The sequence below is a fragment of the Chaetura pelagica genome, unplaced genomic scaffold, assembly GCF_000747805.2.
Source record: "Chaetura pelagica isolate M959 unplaced genomic scaffold, ChaPel_1.0 scaffold40, whole genome shotgun sequence".
Lineage (NCBI taxonomy): Eukaryota > Metazoa > Chordata > Aves > Apodiformes > Apodidae > Chaetura > Chaetura pelagica.
Window position 1 is genome coordinate 1,752,520 of NW_009952160.1, and position 11,034 is coordinate 1,763,553.

Here is an 11,034-nt window from a genome sequence, read left to right on the forward strand (position 1 = left end):
GGTGCGAGGAGGATGGGGTCAAAAGCATTATTGTCACTGTTTTAATTGCTGATTCTGAGTCAAACCACCACATCTATCCTCTTGTTTCCTGCCTTTCTACATTTTGGTTTTATACAGCAAAACATTTTCACACTACCCCTCGTTTCTTTCTACCTTATGTTTGGCATTTTGATAGTAGTAGACCTTCCACATATGTCTGTAGCAGTACAGCAAATTATTGTAGGAAGAGAGGATAGGAAATACATTACTTAATATGCTTTCAGAAGGAAAAGTATGAAGACACAGGAAAAAATGAGCAGTGAACAACCCAATAAAGATTAATTAGTCAAGTTATAAAAAGGAGGGGAGCAAAACTCCAAAACAGTACAAGCTACTTTGTCAGCTACAGTCACATAAAAAACGTCTGCCTAGACAAAGTGAGGATTCATGGATTTTTTAATCTGAAGGATTATTGTTAGGCATCTCTTCAAGGACTTAAGACTTGCAGCTGCAAGTGTATTCTGCTACCCTTAAGCTATTCTGAGACAATATTTTGGAACTATAAGAAGTGCACAGAGTGCTCATGTATTCTGGCTTTCAGTTGCAGAATGTCCAAAAGACATATAGTGTTTTAAAACTAACCAATTACTTCCAATTGCCAGGTTATGTAAATGCAAATTATAATTACCACATCCAGTTAAAAATATTTTAAAATGTGCAGGTAATATAAAAGAGGAGAAAATAATTTGCTCTGTTTACCCCAATATCAAACCCAAAGGAACACTCTCTTCCCGTTTTATCCAAACGAGAAGCTGTAGACACTTACCTGAGTAAGGTGTTTCGTACATCTTCAGTACCAGCTCTGTTATCACTAAAGACAGGATCTGACTGGGAAAGATTGTACTTCTTTACATTCAGAGCCTTTTTTTGGGATTTCTTATGGGTTTCATTTAGATTCTAATCCCCACAGCTTTAGTTTATTTTCCAAGATTATTGATCCTTAGTTCATTTCAGGAGACAGTTTCAGTCCTGTCATCTCAGATTATGTGCAGACAGTTTATCTGCTCCTATCTAGCATCTTAAGAAATCTTTTACTCTAGAAGGGGATTCAACACTTCTGAACTTTCCCTATACCAACTGACAAATGTGCAAATCAACAGCTATATTTTCCCTGCTTATTAGTAAGACCAGAAAGAAGAATAATTCACCACTCTGGAGCAATAACCTGTTTGCAGTCTTTAATCCATCATCTCTTTATAGACAAATACTATACAAAAAGCAAATTTTGGCAAATAGAAATTCTCCAGAGAAATAATTGCTGAGTTGGCTGAGCCCGGCAAGTGAAGCACTAGGCATCTCAAATTCTACTTAAGATTTCTCTTTACCAGAATTTTTTTAGATATATTTTTATTCTGAATACCAAATAAAATGAAGACCTGCAAAGATTATGCCTATTAAATTACTGAAAAAACTTTAAAATATTATGTGAAATAATAACACCCTTCCATGTGATGGATGCTATCTTTCTCCTTATTATGAAAAAAAAAAGTAGGTCAGGCAGATCCGAAAGGAAATGAAATACGTGCTCCTTCAACTTTCATTCTTCCTATTCTCTCTTGCTCCCCAGTCAGTATGGGACAAGGAAGATGAGCACAATAATGCATGGCAATAAATGCTGTTCCCCAGTAACAGGTAAATTCTGTGACATCCTAAAATACATACTTTGTACTAGTTTCTGGAAATATTTTTTACCCTATTCTTATTCTGTAAGAGCAACATCACAATGTACCCTTGGAAGCTCTTCTGAGAGTCTGACAGCATTGGATGTTTTAAAAATTGAATTTGGCTGCTTCAGCAGATGTTATGTGATGAAGGAGACATTGCTATTTGCCCCTAAAGTGCTCTTTCTCATGTTAAGCCTGATATTAAACGTCTGATGTTAGCATGAACTTTTACTCCATTATGGCAAAAATGAAACAGGCTTTACTAACCATCAAATTATTTTTAAAAAGATAAAAAAAACCCAACCAAACAATAAAACACCAAACCAAAACACAGAAAAAAACCCAAACCCAAAACCAAAAAAACACCAACCACAAACCAAATCAACCAACCGAACAAACAAAAAAACCCCAACCAAAACACACCAAAACCTGAACTGGTGAAACTTCAAAGAAAATTGAGCTCAGAGATGTATTAACACTTCATGAAAATTCCAACATTCTTGCACAAAGTCTAACTGAGCTAACAATTGCCCAGTACATAGGTAATAAACGATTAATTGTACTTTTCTCATCCAAAATGTATTACAATATACAATAAAACTAAGTGGACAACTCTAAGACTATGCTTACTTTAATGTACCCTTTTCCTTACATTTTAAATTAATCAGTTATAGGATCCATAGTTTCTTTCTATGCCTACTTTTTTAATGTGACATAGATCTAAATGAGCAACACTTCTTAAGAAGAAATAAAGTCATGTGTAGATTACAGTGTAAGACACGTTAAACAGACTTTGAGAAAAAATAATGGAGGCTAAAACTGGCACAGTGCACTCCAATAACTTTATCTTTGTTAACATAAGTTGAGCCAACACAATATATGCTTCAGCCAAATGAAGTTTTGCTGTCAAATGAAGGACAAGATAAATTTAGTGCAAGCACCAGAGGCTACAATATGTGATTACCTCTACAAATGAGCTTGAGTTTACTAGTTTGTTTTACAGCAAAGTTGCAGGATTTCTTTCATCTTGTATCACTTCACACTGGAAGGAAATTTTGGCTATGCAACAATAGAATATTTTCACCTCTGCTTTGCTGGCAAATCAAAAATTCCAAGGCAGCTTAGTGAAAGTTGCTTTGAGTATTTTTACACTGAAATTATGTAATAACCCACACTTAGAGGTAACCAAGGCTCAGTTAAAAATAGTTATCCATAGGATTCCTATTTCGAGGCATCTGGTAAAAAGAGGAAATTCAGTGGCACTGCAACAAGAGGTCATTTTCTGAAAGCTCATGAAGTCTCAATTATCTTGCCACTTTGTACAATAGTCTCTCAGTCTTCCTTAGGTTTCTAACACATATAAGTGGCTAATGTCTCTTTACATATGTTTCATGGCAGGTTTTGAACAGTTAGGCCACTTAACAACTAAAAGTTCTTTTCCAGTAGAGTAAGTAAATGTGACCCCCTGTTGGCTGATGTGCATACATACAGTACTGGAATCACTGAAAAAGGTGAATAGCAGAGGAAATGGTTCTTATAAAATCACATTAAAATTTTTTTTAACATGGCAAAAATAAACCATACTGTATGTGTTTTTCAATGAAACTATTGTTCAGTAGGTCTTGCCAGAAAACCTGCTTTTTTTTTGTGGGGGGGGCTCCAAAACTGGATACTGTACCGCAGGTGGCATTGCACGAGAGCCAACTAAAGGGGTAGAATCACCTCCCCTGAGCAGCTAGGCATGATTCTTTCGATGCAGCCAGGGATACAGTTGGCTTCCCGGCTTGCAAGCACACATTGCCAGCTCATGCTGAGTTTCTCATCAACGATCACCCCCAAGTCCTTCTCCCTGGGGCTGTTGTCAATCCATTCTCAATATTTTCCTTATTTTCAGAAAATCCTACATGAGAAGCTGAGCAGTGCAACAAAACTTTGGCTGGTCTAGTACAGCTTCTGTTATGTTAACTACTGGAAGGATTTGTAGTTGAATCCATTCTTATACTTTTGTTTCTCAGAGACACTCTACAAAACCAGGGTTTGCTTGGGTTAGTGATATATTTGTAAGAGATCACTGAAGTTATTAGAAGTCTGGAAAACAAAATTCAGCATATCACAAGCAAGAATTAAAGACAGGAGACACACTTAGAAGCTAGGGCTCTCTTACACTGTCATCAAAGATACAATTTCAAACATGGCACTGTATGAAAACCACACTGAAGCAATTGCATTCCTGAGGTTGTTACCTCTCATATTTGACCTCAACTTGTGACTCCCTAAAAATCAGACTCATGAAACAAGTTAGTGATTTTTCAGTACTTATTGTATATTCCATTGTTTTGGCTCAGCGTGATACATGATTTTGATACAAATCTTGGTAAAAAGGAACTTTTCCCCTCTCATTGACTCATATATGAAAACAGAGTTTGAAAGAGAAGGAAAAAGTAAAGTATGGAAGTGCAAATGAAACAAATGAAGCTGCAGTGTCACGAAAAGTTAATGACAGACATAGTAACACTGGCAGTGTGACAAACAAACAAACCAACCAAACAAACAAAAAAAGATCTGAAGCCCAACATTTAAGAGTAGAGAAACAAAGGAATTTTAGAGATATCTAGAAGTGGAAGGAGGGGAGGACAGGACAGGGATGGCAATGACAACAAAACAAAACCTGCACAATAATGCAAGATTTTTTTAAAAAAGTACAAAGTAAAAAAAAACACAACAAAAAAAACCCAAACCAAACAAAACAAAAAAATAATGTGAAGCCATTCAAAGCTGAAGATTTTTGTCACATTTCTGTGCTTCTTCTTTCTTTTACTTCCATACACCCTGGACATGCTATCCTGAGGACTAAGCTTGATCTTGAAATTCTACATAATTTATGTCTTTTCCTTCTGCAGGACACTGAAAAAAAAAACAGAGCTTAAAAAACAAACTCATCTATAAATATGTCTCCTTTCTGAAAATATTTTTTTGTTCCTTATTTCCAATTCACTGAAGAATTTAAGATTTTTTCTTTCTGTTTTTGGGCAAAATACTGTCAACATTCAAAACATTTCCCATCCCTGAAGAATTTCTTCCTAGAGCTCTTCTTTATTTTGATTTAGAGAGCTAGTAGAAACCAAAGACTTCATTATTAATTCAAATCTGGATCAAATTAATCTTTTCTCTACTAATCCCAAATATCTTTTTTTCACATTTGGTTCAACTTCATGTATGTTCAGTATTGAAAGTATAAAACTAATATCAAGGTTACAAATAGTCAGAAAAACTTATTTTCTGTTTGTTCTAGTGACAGGGTGCTTACCATCACTATTGAGTTTCAGGATGTGAGGTTTTTTGCCCCTCACCATGGAAAATTGTCTCCCATAAAGAACTATTCACCTTGTAAAGAAGACAAACAGGCTATACAAAGAACTGTCAATCCCTCAGTCAAGGACAAGCGTGGAGAAATCGAGGACAAAGACTGCTGTTAAGTCTCGGATTGGACTCTGCACCTAGCTAAAGTGAGTATCTGATTGGCTGGAACTATATGCAAATAAACAAATAAAAAACCCCAAACAAAATACACCAATCAAAAGGCTCCTAGGAGCCATAAAAGGACTGCTTTCTGGGCCGTTGTTGGTCTGCCTGCTGCCTGCTACCTGCACCTGTCCACACTGAGAAGAAGAAAGAGGAAAAGACAAAGAAGAGAGAGAGACAGGAGAAGGAAGCACAGATCTCAGCTATGGTGGCTCGGTCACCACCCAAGACTCTGGAAGGGGAAACATAAAAGAGCTGTAAATCAGTACTCAAAAGCTTTAAATCACTACTTAAGAGCAGGGCTAAAAGCAGGAGCCATTACCTCAGTATCCACTAAACTCACTGTCTCAAGAAAATCTAAAAGAGCTGTAAATCTCCCCAAAAGGCTCTCTCCCTCCTTCCAGGGGAGAACAAAAAGAAGACACTTGCATCCTACTGCCACCACAAACCACTCTGCCGTGCCGCCACCCCAAAACGCTTTTCTGTACTGTCAGCCACTTTGCTGTACCGCCGCCTGCAGCTGCTCCAGCAGCCACCACCAGCCTGCCACCACCATCCTAAAGCCACAGCCTCTGCCACGTGTGGCCTGCCAGGACTGAAACTTTAATAAAAATATTTCTTCCTATTCTATCTCTAAGCTCAATCTCTCCCTGAGATAAAGCATAAACGGTTCTTATATCCACTCACAACTTTGACCCTATAGAGAGGGAAACTCTGATGTGTTATATGAGCCACCTCTCTTTCATGACTTTTCTTCTTTCAATCTAGGCTATTATCTCAGGAAAGTTTTGCACACATACACCTTGTATCCCTACATTCTAAATTTGTTTCCTACATATCTGTGATTCTGTTCAAGTTGTTAAATCACATAAAACACATCTCAATGTCCAATCTCCACTGCGTGTGAGTGTATGTCCTCTCATATTTGCTGTTTCTGGTATACTGTACATTGGCTCCATCACCATCCCCTAAATCAGGGGCAGATCCTATATGCAAAAGGTCTAACCTCACAGGCCCATCTGAATCCCAGTTGCTGCTCAGACTGGGACATTCTAATTGGTGTCAGGAGTAGGATATACCATAGAAACCCTGAGCTGCACACCAAGCCTAATTGGACTCTTAGAGATGCTGCCTTCCAAATCTGACAAAACATCCACCCATCACATCTCCTTTTCAGACTGAATTTAAGCATTTCCCATTCATGACCTCTTTTCACAGCCACCTCAAAGCCTGAGGATACATTCCCTTGAGTGCTTGTTTTGAGATGATATAGGAACATTATGATGAGGGCAATCTTGAACAAATTTGCCGCGATCTAAAAGCCCTGAGGGATGTTTCGAAATTTTCCAAAAATCAACAGCAAAGAGTGAGAAAAAAATGGCTTTGACTTTTATAATGCCAAAACCCTTTTCATCTTAGTAACATCAATTTGGCAAGAGAAAGAGAATTTAAAACAAATTCTTTGGAAAAATGGCATAAATAAGAGCCAAGAGGCTGTACCAGGTGGGGGAGAAACATGGCTCAAATTCATCTGGTGATGAGAAGATGGATATGACATCACACAGGGGTACACCTCCACTAGAGGAGGAACTTATTAATCTTAAAACATCCAATACTGGCTGTGAGGAAGAGCCAACAACATGCACATTACCCAAAAAACGTGACGTTCGGCAAGAGGAGGACCCAGCAATCTATTAATACTAAACACAGGCTGGCTGTCTTCTCTAATATTACCAAACTGGAGAAGGACCTCATATGCCTCACATTACCCAAGTCACTACACAGACCCGGACACAGGAGTAGTTCTGAAATAACAAAATACACTGTCTATTGCTGTTTTAGTGTTTATTTTTTGGACAGTCACAGGGTACAACTTCCATTACTTAATATTTCTCCTAATTTGTTTTAATTAGGCTACTCTGAAGCTTTTAAAATTCAGCTGGTCAGTCTTAATCTAAACTTAAAAGTTTTTTAAAAAATAAACGTTAAAAAAAAACTTATGTGTTTTTTTTTTCTAATTCAAATACACTTTAAACATACAATGAAAATCTGTATTCTACCTGTATCTTTCCAATATATGCAAGTTTAATACAAGAATATAGAGGGTTGTTTTTTTTCAAATACAGTAACAGGTTGAGGTACACAGATAACAGATCTCATTTTTCAAATTGACTTTTTCTCATACTAGTTTAGAAGAATTATCTCCTACTCCATTTTTACTTTTGGTGAATGGTTGAGTCAGAATATCCTAGAAATCTGTACCCTGCAAGCAAAATGCAGAATATAACATGGCTGGGTGAAAGATGGGAAAATATTAAATGGAAACTTGGTGCTAGCAGCAAATTTCTTAGCCTTTTAATCATTCATATGTAAATCAAATTCATGATGCATCTTCAAACAAAATGTAACTTCTGTGTTCATGTGCACTACCTCATAATTAAATTTTACTCACAGCATTGAATGTATTCTTTCAAAAAAATCACCGTGAAAAGAAAAAGTAAGAGATGTTGAAAAACTGATTTGTTGTTTTTTTCACTTTACCAATTGACACATACTTTACCAAAGCTACTACTAGTGTGTATGTCATTTTTAAGTGATTGTTCTAGAGGCCATAATAATTTTTGCTGTAGAAGGAAAGCACTAGATTTTTCACTAAACTTCAAGCTTTTGCAAAACACTCATTTTGATCACTGAGACAGTGCTACTCTTTTCAAAGCAAAGCAAAATGTATAAAAACTAATATAAGAATAATATTGAAATCATTTAACATACTTTATCACAAATTAAGATGAATATCCCATCTAGAATATTGCCACCTGTTCCTGTGATAAGTAGGTGAAAATTACTTTCGGTGGGATTATGTGCTGGTTTGACTTGGCAGGATTTTTGGCAGTGGTGGAAGGGCCTCAGGAGTGGCTCTGGTAAGAAGCTGAGAAGCTTCTCCTGCTCCAAAACCACCCAAGAAGCCATTAGAGGGACAGTAGATGCGCCTCTGCAATTAGCATTAAAAAAACTGAGATAAGAGCTGAGAAGAGCAAGCACTTAGTAGGTAAAAAAAGAACAAGAGCTGAGCTGGAGAGGCAGAGCAGTGCTGGTGACTGGTGAGGAAGAAGAGGAAGATGGTGCCCAAGCAGAAGTTTTCCTGCAACCAATGGCAAGATGGCAGAACATGGTAGAACATGCTCTGAAGGCACCAGGAGGAGTGAACTTGGCCAGTGAACTTGGATTTTGTGGTCAGCGGACTCAGATTTGCCGTCACTGGACTCTGATAATGCAGCTGTGGAAGACCCAGTCGCCAGAGGAGGTGACTGTTCCCAAAGCAGCCTGTGACTCTGTGGAAGCCCAGGCTGGAGCAGCTCCTGACCTCGTGGGAAGGACTCATGAAGGAGAGGTTCCTGGAGGACTCTACCCTGTGGGAGGGATCCCATGGCAAAGCATGGAAGGACTGTAAGGAATTATTATTTCCTGAGGAGGAAGGTGTGTCAGGAACCACCAGACTGTGAACTGACTTAACCCCATTCCCTGTTCCCTTTTGCTACTTGGGAGAAGAAGGGGAAGAAATAGAGAACAAAGTAATTCGGGTCTGGGAAGAAGGGAGGGGTGGACATAATGTATGTGAGCACTGCTCTGTGTGTTGTCTATGTTCTGTGTGCATTTGATTAGTGTGAAATTAGATTATCATTTTTTTTCTCCAAGTTGAGTTTGTTTTGCCCAGAACTTTAATCGATGAAGACCCCTCCTTGTCCTTTGTCTTGACCCATGAGCTTTGTCTTCCTCATCCCAGAGTGTGTGTGAGGGGTGGGGAGAGTTGAGTGAGTGGATGTGTGACTGATTCTTTGTTGTCTGTTTAAGCACAAACCACAACAGGTTAGAACAGCGGTAAATATGAAAGAGTGCAGTTTAGAGTAATGTTAGCATATTTTTTTTTTTTTTTTTTTTTTTTTCATGTGCATATTTTCCTAGCAAGTTTGGATCACAGCAATCATATTCCTTAAAATGTTTTTTATTCTGTTCAGGAGACACTAGTGAAAGTTCATTTACCTGTCCTCTCTGTTATTTAAAATAATAATAAATATAATTATGGATGGCTTTTTCTTTATCCTGATTTGAATAATTACCATTCAATAGTCATGCATATAATTTGATACCAACATCAGAATGGTATGGTGGTGTTGTAAAAGTGTCTTCAGTTGGTAGATAAGCAAGTAGTATAGAATAACAACTCTGTCTTCTTACTGGCATCTTAAAGTAATTTTGGAGATTTGACTCTTTGCTGAAGGTATTAGGGAATATTTGTTTTGGTTTAAAGTCTTATAATTGAAAACAATCCTTAGAATTCTAGTAATCAAGTTCATCCCTTCCAATACAGAAAAATCTAAAATAAAACCCAACCACTCAACAATACTATAATGACTTTATTTCCGATTTATTCTACAAGTCTTTCTGTGGAAATCAGTGTAGCATTTATACTAACTATATTTATTAAGGCATCAGAAATTCCTACTTTCTTGTTGAACTTATTTAGTAAATTTATTATATTATGTCTTTATTATCTACATTTTTTATTTATTTATTTTACAATGTAAGTGAAAATTATGCCCAAGATCAACAAAAACCTTTGAATCTAGTGTGTTCATTTGGTAGGCAAGAAAAGCCAAAAGACTTGCTGAAGAACCTGAGATCAGGAATTTAATTATTATCAAAAGTCTTTAAATCAAATTAAAGTTGATAATTTTGATCTGCTAAATAAGATACTCGTTGTCTCTTTTCCTTTAATGCATAAGCTAAACATTCCGGTTTTAGAAGGAGAAGTTTAAATTACAGTAGCATTTCCATAATCCAGTAGAGGCAATAAATAATTAATAAGAACCAAAACCAGAAGAAAAAATATCCCATTTTATAGACTATCTTGAACATGATACTGATGAAAATGTACTGAACTGGAAGGTTAATTCCTTCAGTTGTTTCTCCGTGATGTTGATATGCACTTCTGTTTGGCTTTCAGTTCTTAATTATTTGCTTACAGAGATGAACAGAATGATTTTCAGTATATGCTGTCAGGCTGAGGAATGGAAGTGGTATGTTGTTATTTTGCTCAGGTCAGATATTTAAAAATATTATTTATTTATTTGTTTGTTTGTTTGTTTGTTTGTTTGTTTGGTCTAATGATAATTTTCAAGGAAAAGATTGCCTAAATTCAAAACAAAAAACCCCCACACCCAGTATATTTTTGTCACTGCCTGGTCATTTCTATGAGCTACTACTTTTGTTAGCATTTTAGCTAAAAATCTCTTAATATTTTCGTAGTATCTCTGGTAATATTTTAGCTCATGAATACACAATCTCATTACTCATATGCAGAATGCATACCAGAAAGCAGTGATTTTCATATTTATTTTAATAATTTTACAGACTACATTTTTAGCTAGTTTGAATGTTTAGGAAATGTTCAAAAGTTTAAATATTAATTCTTTGCTCTTCAAACATAATTTCCTGAGCTATCCTTTGCTTTCCATCATAAATATAAAAAAAGTAAATATAAAGTAGAAAAAAATCAGGAATATGAAGATGCAAAGGATGACCTGAGTAAATCTGTTAGCCAACTCCTAACCATGAACAAATGTTAATTGAATACTGCAGATGTTTTAAATGCAGTATTTCAGGATAGTTCATTAGACCAAGGGGAATCATTTAAATCATTTGTCCTGACAAATTGAATATTGGAAGTATTGGAATACCAGGAGAGGCTGAAATTCTAAAATTCATGTACCTCCACTCACTCTAGAAAAATTTGATGTTTACACTCTTA